Source organism: Nicotiana tomentosiformis, chromosome 5 (genome assembly GCF_000390325.3).
Source record: "Nicotiana tomentosiformis chromosome 5, ASM39032v3, whole genome shotgun sequence".
NCBI lineage: Eukaryota > Viridiplantae > Streptophyta > Magnoliopsida > Solanales > Solanaceae > Nicotiana > Nicotiana tomentosiformis.
Genome location: NC_090816.1, coordinates 38,063,715 through 38,073,478, shown reverse-complemented (window position 1 = coordinate 38,073,478; position 9,764 = coordinate 38,063,715).

The window sequence follows — 9,764 nt, the reverse complement described above, 5'->3', positions numbered from 1 at the left end:
CTTGGTTTTAAGGAAAGTAACTCAGAACACCCAGGAACTCAATGCAAGAAAGCCAGGTCAGACATGGGAAGGCCCCTACCGGGTTTCAACTATCACCGGGAAATGGTCATACGAATTGGAAAATCAAGACGGAGAAAAGTTGTCGAGCAACTAGAATGTGGCACACCTCAAAAGGTACTATTGCTGATGAGCACCGCCTATACTGAAAGTAGGTGCTGAACTCTTTTTCCCTTCGTCGACTTTTTGTCCCAATTGGATTTTTCTAACAAGGTTTTTAATGAGGCAGCAACAGAGGGCATACTATGAAGAAAGCTTCGTTAGTAGAAGTAAGATCATTAAATGATAAGTCATGTAAGCAACGAGTCACTACAGAATGATTAGATAGTATATTGCTCGATAGTAAAGTTCCTATCGGGAAACAAATCTTGCTATGTGCCAAAGGTTATCCGACCGTTCACAAGTGCAAGTCACTAGGGGGTGCTTAGGTAATCTTTGGCTCTGTAGCAAACTTCCTAATGGGAAACAAAGTTTGCTATCGAACTAAAGATTATCCAACCATTCACTAGTGGAATGTTCAAAGGAGAAAGACTTCCAGTGTTCAAATTCGCATTCTTCACATTCGAACACTGGGGGAGAAATGATACGAGAATATGGCAACATGACTGCCACATCGATCGGGATTACGAAATCCGGGAAGAAAGTTGTATCATCGAGACCGAAGACTGTGCGGCCAGCCCTGTAGAAACAAGTCGTACAAATTAGCCACAAGTAATTGCAGTTTCTTTTTAGCACAACGAATGCTTATGTACATTTGAAAATGGAAGGAATAAAGTAAAGTCCTTTATTTTTATCCTGTTTCTTGTTCGAACGATGAATTAATTTTATCATTTGAAAGTTAAACAAGTACTTCAAATGCTAGTGTTGTAATGAATGGGAGACGTCCTCTTTAAGAGAACCGTAAACATAAGAGGACCCTCTCTTATGAAACCCTCACGGTAAAGGGTTGATTCCGGAAGAACTTATGCCCTGAATCCCAATGTTACCCGAAGCCTTGCATAATTCGACGCAAAGAGAAAAACTTGTGAAATACTTAAACGAAAAAGTACTTCTATATAATAAAGTGCCAAGCAACACAATTACCAAAGTATAATGTAAAAAATAAGAAGGAGAAAAAGCAAAAAGCTAAAGTACTGCATCCCAGAATCTAGGGGAAGAGAAGCATCCACGCCCCAAAGAGAAGTAGGTGGATCTGCCGCCGGCTCGAGGTCTTGAGCTTCAGCATAATCCCCTTCAAGTTCTGCTTTAGTTCCCGAGAACTCGGAACCAAAACCAGAGGAATCAGTCACATCAGGTTGGACCGGAAGGCCCTTTCGGGTAGTTGACTCCAGCTCACGGGCCTTGGCGATCTTGGCATCAAACTCAATGACACCCGCTTTGGCCTCTTCCAAGGTTTTTCTCCTCATGCGATACATAGATTATGTTGTTTCATCAATGAGGAAAGCCGCTCGGTGCTGAAGCTCTTCTTTAAGGTGGTCAACCTCGGTCGAAAGGTTATTCCTCTAAGACCTAATGGCTTGAAGGCTGACGTCGAGGTCACAGATAGTGGAGTTGTAAATTTTATTATGTTTCTTGACCTTCTTATATTTCTCCTTCATCTGGGCATACTTCTCCGCATCAACACCAGCTTCTTCAGCTTTGGAGTTCAAGGCTGCCTCTAAATTATTCAATCCTTTGATAGAGGCAGCCTCGCGATAGGCAGCAGCAAGAACGACATTTTGGAACTCAACCCACTTTGCCTTGGATTCTTCAAATTGTACCCTTAATAGGGCGGCCTCTTGGTCGAGGGTCACTACTTCTTGCTCGCTTTGCTGTAATCGAGCCTCCAACTCAACGGCCTCAGTGGCTTGTGCTTCCAGTTCGAGGAGGCGAGCAACAATTTGATCCTGCTCGGCCAATAATTGATCTCGCTCGGAGGTAAGTTTCTCTTTGTTAAGGATCAACCTCTGAAGGCCCTTGGAATCAAGGAAGTTAGCCTGTAAAACAGAAGTACAAATTAAAAACCATGTCATAACAAAGATAGAAGGAACAATAGAGGGAACAAAGATCTTACTGCCGCTGCGTTGTGCATGGAATTATTCACCATACACTCTCCCGAGAGAGTCTATCTTTTATTCCTATCCTTCTATGAAGCCAGAGGCTTGAGATAATTATTAAGTTCCACTGGCCGAGAGAATAGGTGGCATCTAGTAGAAACCAAGAGGGAAACACTTCTCCTACCCTGAGGATCTTCGGAGGAGGCAGAATAGTTATGTCCCAAATTCCCGTGAACTGGGACTTGGGAAGAGGGACATCCTCCTCTCGGATGACTGCGGCCGGTGGATATGATGTAGCAATTGCTAGTGGCGAAGGCAAAGTTGGCGAAGAAGGAGATGAAGTTGATGGCATTGTAGGTTGAGAAGCAACTGCGACAAAAGTAGTGCTAGTTATTGGTTGCTCATCAAACGAAGACGGAAGAGACCCGGTACCCAGCCTCATGGTATCAGAACATTGACTGGGACTTGGAAGCGAGAGTTGGCATCTTCTATTATATTATATTCCCCCTAGAGCGCTTGGACGTCGTCCTCGATGGGTGTAACTAGCTCAACATATTGAGCATTTTGTTGAGCTGATGAAGGTCATCATCTTCTATGTAGAGAATCTCCCTCATCACTGGCTCCTCTATCATCATCGATCACAACAGTCTTTGTTGCTGGCTCAGGCACGGCGCTCTTCGCCTTTTTGTTTTTGCCCTTGACCGTGGAGGAACGTCGCTTTTTTGTTGCTTGTTCTCCGACTGGGGACTCCGAGAGGAAGCATTTACACTGGAAGAAGGCCTTATGACACCCGTTCGGGTGAAAGCCTCCTGCAGCAACCTGGCCGTATCAGCAGGATCAACTAAAACGTCCTCCTAGGTGACGGTAACAGAGCCCTGCGGAAGACCTGAATTCAACTGGAAAATAAAGGTTAACCGGTTTTCCTATATGTAAGGTAAAAACAAGAGAATTTTAACCTACCATGATTTTTGCCTTTCACCCGTATTTAAGGGTCAGTTCTTTCCATCGGCGGGTCTCAACTTTGGATGAGCTTAAGAAACTCAATTTAGGCACTCTAGAAGATCCACGCCCACCTTTATTAGTGCTATTCTTAAGCCTCGGGAGGAGGAGGAATACTCCAACTTATTGACCGAGTACAAAGATGTCTTCGATTTGTCGTCTAAAGAAATGTCTGGTCTTAGTCCTAAGGTAGTCATTCATCATTTAGGGATCAAAAGTGGAGCATGCCCTGTGAAGCAGTCACAAAGCATGTTTCGACCCGAGCTAGTACCACAAATTGAAGTCGAAGTCAACAAGCTCATCGAGGCGGGATTTATTCGAGAGGTGAAGTACCCATTATGGATATCCAATATTGTACCTATTTAAAGAAGAATGGTCAAATGCATGATTGTGTTGACTTTCGAGACCTAAACAAGGCATATCCGAAAAATGACTTTCCGCTACCAATTATTGAACTCACGGTTGATGCTACAATAGGGCATGAAGCTATGTCGTTCATGGATGGGTTCTCTAGATACAATCAAATTAGAATGTCTCCAAAAGATGTAGAGTGTACTGCTTTCCGAACTCCAAAAGGGATATACCGCTACAAAATGATTACCTTCGGTCTGAAGAATGATGGTGCCACCTACCAACGTGCGATGCAAAATACCTTTGATGACATGCTTCATAAGAGAGTTGAATTCTACGTCGATGACTTGGTGGTAAAGACGAAGAGTAGGTGTTACCACCTTGAAGACCTTTGAATTGTTTTTGAAAGGTTAAGAAAATTCGACCTGGAGATGAATCCACTCAAGTGTGCATTTAGAGTTACCTCAGGAAAGTTTCTTGGCTTCATTGTGCGTCATCGTTAAATTGAAGTTGATCCTACAAAGATTGATGCCATTCAGAAAATGCCCAAGCCAAAGAACTGGAGGGAGCTTCGAAGTCTCCAAGGAAACTTAACATCCATCCGGAGGTTCATCTCTAATTTGGCTGGACGGTGTCAATCCTTCAATTATCTATTGAGGAAGGATATCCCTTTTATTGGGACCAGTCATGTCAAAATGCTTTTGAAAGCATCAAAATATACTTGCTGAATCCACCTGTGTTAGGGGAACCAATGCTTGGGAAGCCATTGATACTCTACATCGCGGCATAGGAACGTTCACTTGGAGAACTACTTGCTCAAGAGAATGAGGAAGGAAAGGAACAAGCCTTGTACTACCTCAGTCGAACTCTGATAGGAGTTGAGTTGAACTATACGCCTGTTGAGAAAATATGCTTAGCGTTACTTTATGCGATAAAGAAGCTAAGGCATTATTTTGAAGCATGCACTATCAAACTCATCTCTCGAGCAGATACCGTGAAGTTTGTGATGACTCGACCTGTTCTTTCTGGATGCCTAGAAAGATCGTCCATATTGTTTAACCAGTATGAGATCACTTACACACCTCAAAAAGTTGTGAAAGGACAAGCACTAGCCAATTTTCTGGACCCTTTGAGCTCCTTCGCGACTGTGCAAAAGGAATAAACAAGGGATAAGATTTGTGAAGCATGGTACTTGAAGTTACTATATGCAAGAATGTAGAGTCAATTTCAAAGTAGGACAACTCGAAAAGAATGTAGCCCAAGCTAGGAATGTTTCTGCAGGAGTGCGCAAATTTGGAGAGCGAGCTCAACGGACATTTGGATCGAATTCGAAAAGCCCCGACAGTCCATCTAAAAGCTATTCTACCGCTAAATTTTCACATGTTGTATCTATGTATATCTAATGTCAAACAGCACAAACCATTTGTGATTTAGAGTCTCTTAGCTCAAGATATGATTTTTTTCGCCGGAAGTACACGGATCTGAAAGTTTACTGCAGCTAGGTGAACTTTGAGAATTTTCTATTTCCAGCTCGAAATGAGTTATTCTATGAAATTAATATGTGTTGCAGGTCTCTGATTTTACTTCTAAAGGCACAAACAGATAGCAATTTGGAGATTCCGACACCATACCTTGAGATATGAATTTTTCTACAAAAGTGCTCAAAGCTGGATCGCAAGTTCGGCACACATGAGGAGCAACTTTAAAATATTATTGCGGCCAATATAAGGGAATTCTGTTATTTAATCTTCAGGTGTTATAGGTATCAGAGTACTCTTTCCAATGCCACAGATAACTCACAATTTTGACACGCATAGTTCGAGATATGAATTTTTCCATAAGAGCGCATGAAGCTGAATAGCAAGTTCGGCAGACAGATGGGTCAATTTCAAAATATTGTTGCGGACAATCTGCTTGGAATCCTTCTACTATATTTTGGGGATTTACTTATCTCTGAGTCTTATTTTCAGTGGCATATACGGCTCGCAATTTGGACGTTCCTAGTTTGAGATATGTACTTTTCAATGACAATATATAGTGCTGTGAAGTCAAAACAGCAAACAAGTGCATCAGTTTCAAAAATTAATTCCTGCGTGTTCTAATGGAATTTGGCCCTAAATTTTGGATATGTTGCAAGTGTATGAAGTTCTAATTCTACAGAATCAAACGGATTACAATTGGAGCGCTCCGATCTCGAGATGTAGATCTGTTGGTGAGATTGCACTGCAAAGTCACAATGCGGAACATGTGTATCTATTTTTAAAAAATATTTGCGGCTAGTCCTTAATGAACTTGGTTATGAATTTTTTATATGATTCATCCCTTTGAGTTTTGATTCTTTAGTGATAAATGGACATTGGGCCTAACTCAACCTCAAAAGCTAGCTTATGATGTGAGGATTGCCCAAGACCATATAAGGAGACCAAGGACCTCAACTCCCTCCGATGTGGGACAACTCAACACCCCCATCACGGCCAGACCTGCAAACTGGAGTGTGGACAATATAAATGGGGGCCCAACATCGGTAACAATAATTGGGATGGTCCTGACTTTGATACCATGTTAGATTTTAGCCATTGAAGAACATTTTTGAGAGAAGAAAATGTCGGTTCTTCATTAATTGAAAAATGAACCTTTTTACGGATACTTATAACTAAACAAAATAACCGATGTCCACCTCTAACTTCTAATACATACAAATTGACCCCTATACTAACTAATGTAAATACACAGTGCTCCAACATTTAGGGAGAAGCGGCTTGTTTTTCGTCGCACCTACATCAAATGATGGATATTTTGCAGAGATTCGCCAAGTACTTGCTCGTCGAGGTTGGAAAGGACTGCTCCAAGTAGTGTCAATTTCGCCAAGCCGCAATAATGAGATGCGCCACATATCTCACTTTCAAAGAAGAATACAGTCGCTCCAACTTTAAGCCTTTCTGTGCCAATCCGCTAGGATGAGATGTGTGCTCGCTCGTCAAGGATGGAACATGGTCGCCGCAAGCCTCTTTCTCACCAAGCCTCAAAGAGGGGACACACACCAAGTAGTACATTGTCGATCACATGGACATTCTCAGTGGTATCAAAGATCGTTTACACTCTCGTGCAGATCTGCAAAACGCAAAAAAAGAAAAGAGATGGCTCATGGAACCTGCTGGCCAGAGGCACGATGTGCGGATTCTAAAGACAACTTCAAAAAGCTTTCTGGGTCAATCCAAGTTTCTATCTTTGGCATAGACATGGTGCAGCGAGTCTGGTTCCTTTAGGATTTTGCAATTTGCATTTCAGAAACTCCTATATCAAGATACGAATCTTCTTTTTGAAGGTGCACAAGGCTATCTCCTAAGAGTGGCGCGAGCAAAAGCGTTGACTGCATCTGAAGGAGGTTACTCGATTCGGAACCTTTCGAAACTATATTCTAGCTGGATTTTTAGCATGTTCATGTGCTAACGAAGATAAGAGACATGCATCGCTTGATGGATGTATTTTGTATTCGGCTCGAAAACTGGAGTTGGTGCTCGATCGAATGCTTCTCTAATCTCACGACCTCTGCGAGAAAAGAAAGGAAAAAATCAGCATCAAAGTCCAGGCCGGACTGCATCTCCATGAGTTACGTCGGCTCTCCAACAATGATTCCGACCAGTAACAGAAAAAGTAAAAGCTTGGCGAAGCCGATTTCAAGCATAGCATCATCATCACTAGTCACTAGACATGGCGGCTAAACTCTAGTGGTCGTGTTTGGGGAAGCTTTGGATGATGATAAGTCTAACTGGAAAGTCAAAGAAAAAGTTCTCTTTCTCGACTCACTAGTTGCACCTGTAATTATCTGTTGCAGCTAGTGAGCGCATATCATACGCAGAAGGTGTTCTTTATCTGTTGGTCCTAACTACATGCATATCAATGAAACTTGCTCGAGTTGGGAATTAATTTGGTGGTGAAACTAAATTTTAGTGCACATGGCCTTGTCCCTAGTCACTATCCAGTGCAAGCTTAAATCTTCAAAGTTAAAATATTCATGTTCAAGTTCTTCTCTGTGTCACAACAAGGGCACAAAACATGAGACTTTGTTAATTATGCTTGAATTTGTTTGGAAAAAGAAAAAAATGGATGCATGGTACTTCAAGACTCATCCTTAATATCGGACAAGCCTTGAAGTAGGGAGGGGCATCTGTAGACGTATAAAATTTATTGGCTCTAATCCATACAAAATTTGAATTAAATTTAATTGGGTTAAATAATTAATTTGGACTTTACAAATTAAATTAGCCCATTTTATTATTTTCAAGCCCAAGGTCCATTTCATCTTAAGGTCCAGACTCATGCCACGTGTCAAGTGACATGGTATATCCAGTCAAACTGCAAGCCAACAAGATGACGCCACGTGTTAAATGATGTGGCAATCCAAGTCAAAAGGCAAGAACCAACCACAGGTCGCCAAGTGGCTAAAATGACATGTCTTAGCCAATCACAAGCAAGTTTATCACATAGCTTGTGAGATAAGTTTGACGATTCACATGAGCCAATCAGAATCAAACAAGGGAGTTCCTATGTAACTTGACTGTCCATCCTCTGCAACTATAAATAGAGGGGTTACATAACTCTCTGGGGACATTGAGAGTTGAAGAAGAGTATTCCGCAATTGGTGAAGGCGTCCACAAACGGAGAGATCAATCATCAAGTGCAAAGATCTTCAACAAAGGAGTGATCAGCGGAGTTCTTCCTGGAGATCAATCCGAAACAACGAAGTGCTGCTCGACTTTCTTGGCGATTAAATACATCACAAGGAGGTCTACATCATCCTACATTCGAAAAAGACGCTTCTCAAGGCCTCGAATCACGGAGAATTTTAGAGAGGAGAATCAAGGTATACATAGAATTGTACTCACAAATATTCATCAATAAAATCTCTTTTTCTTCATACTCCCTCTGTTCCAGTTTATGTGAACCTATTTTCTTTTTGGTCTGTTCCAAAAAGAATGACCCCTCTAAATTTGGAAACAATTTAGCTTAAACTTTTAATTCTACCCATAATGAGAAATTTTTATAACCACACAAATACTCTACACCCCTTTCTGACATGTTTAGGACCACAAATTCCAAACCTTTTCATTTTTTCTTAAGCTTCGTACCCAGTCAAACAGGTTCACATAAATTGGAACGCAATGAATATTAATTTTATTGCCGTTTATTTTCCGTACTACAAAAATTTGCTGCCAACATATGGTTCCTAAGATGGTTGTGTTTTTCTCCGCGGAATAGTGTTCGTGTGTATGTACTGATTTGAATATGGAGGAGGGTGTTACAAGTGGCTGCTGTGGAAAAAAATAATAGGTGGGACGGGAAATATAGAACGGTTGGGGGTTTCTAGCGTGAAGGCCAGGGAAGTGGTGGCGTTGTAGGTGTCGATGGTGACAGTTAAGGTTAGGGCCGTGCATAATTTGATAAATAAAGAATTACCATATCGAAATCGAAAATTTTGGTATTCGGTATGGTATTTAGTTTAAGTTTTTAAAAAAATTGTATTAGGTATGGTATTTGGTATTTTAAAATAAAATACCGAAATACCGATATCGTACCGAAATATATATTATATTACACAATACACATTTTATTAATTATAACATAAATATAAGAAATCTAAAATTTTACTTTCCTTTATTCTCTAAGTTAATCAATTAATTCTAAGCAAGTAACAAGATATTTCTCTAAGTTTTTCTCTCTCTAGGTTGGTATTTGCTGGTTTTGGACAAAAATTTTATCAACAAACATTTTTAGTTTAGTACTTTTGAGTACCTTAATTAAGAATATTACCGTCTATGACTCTATACACTAGTTAGTATTCAAACCGAATAAACCGAAATTACTGAACCGAATAAATCAAAACCGAAAGGAGAAAAATCGAACCATACCGAATTTAATTAAGTACGGTATTGGTATAGCATTTTACGAAACCGAATACCAAAAATATCGAACCGAAATGTCTAAATACCGTACCGTACCGTACCGACGAACACCCATAATTAAGATGGGATGATCTGTGTTACTGTGGTGGAGAAAGGTTTTCTATGGTTGATGGGAGGTGGTGGAGTTAGATATGAGTTAGGCGAGCTATGCTGTAAAGGAAAGAAAGAAAAAAAAAAATTTGTTAAATTCATTTTTCAAAAAATGCGGGACTTAAAAATTACTCATGTCAAACGATAAAAGGCTAAGTATGCAATGTGTCTTTTAAGTCTGGTGATTGAGGATGTTCTCGTTCCATTGAGTAAAAGTGTTAAAATAACCAAGAATCTAAAGTTGAATGACGGACTTTAAAATCTTGTG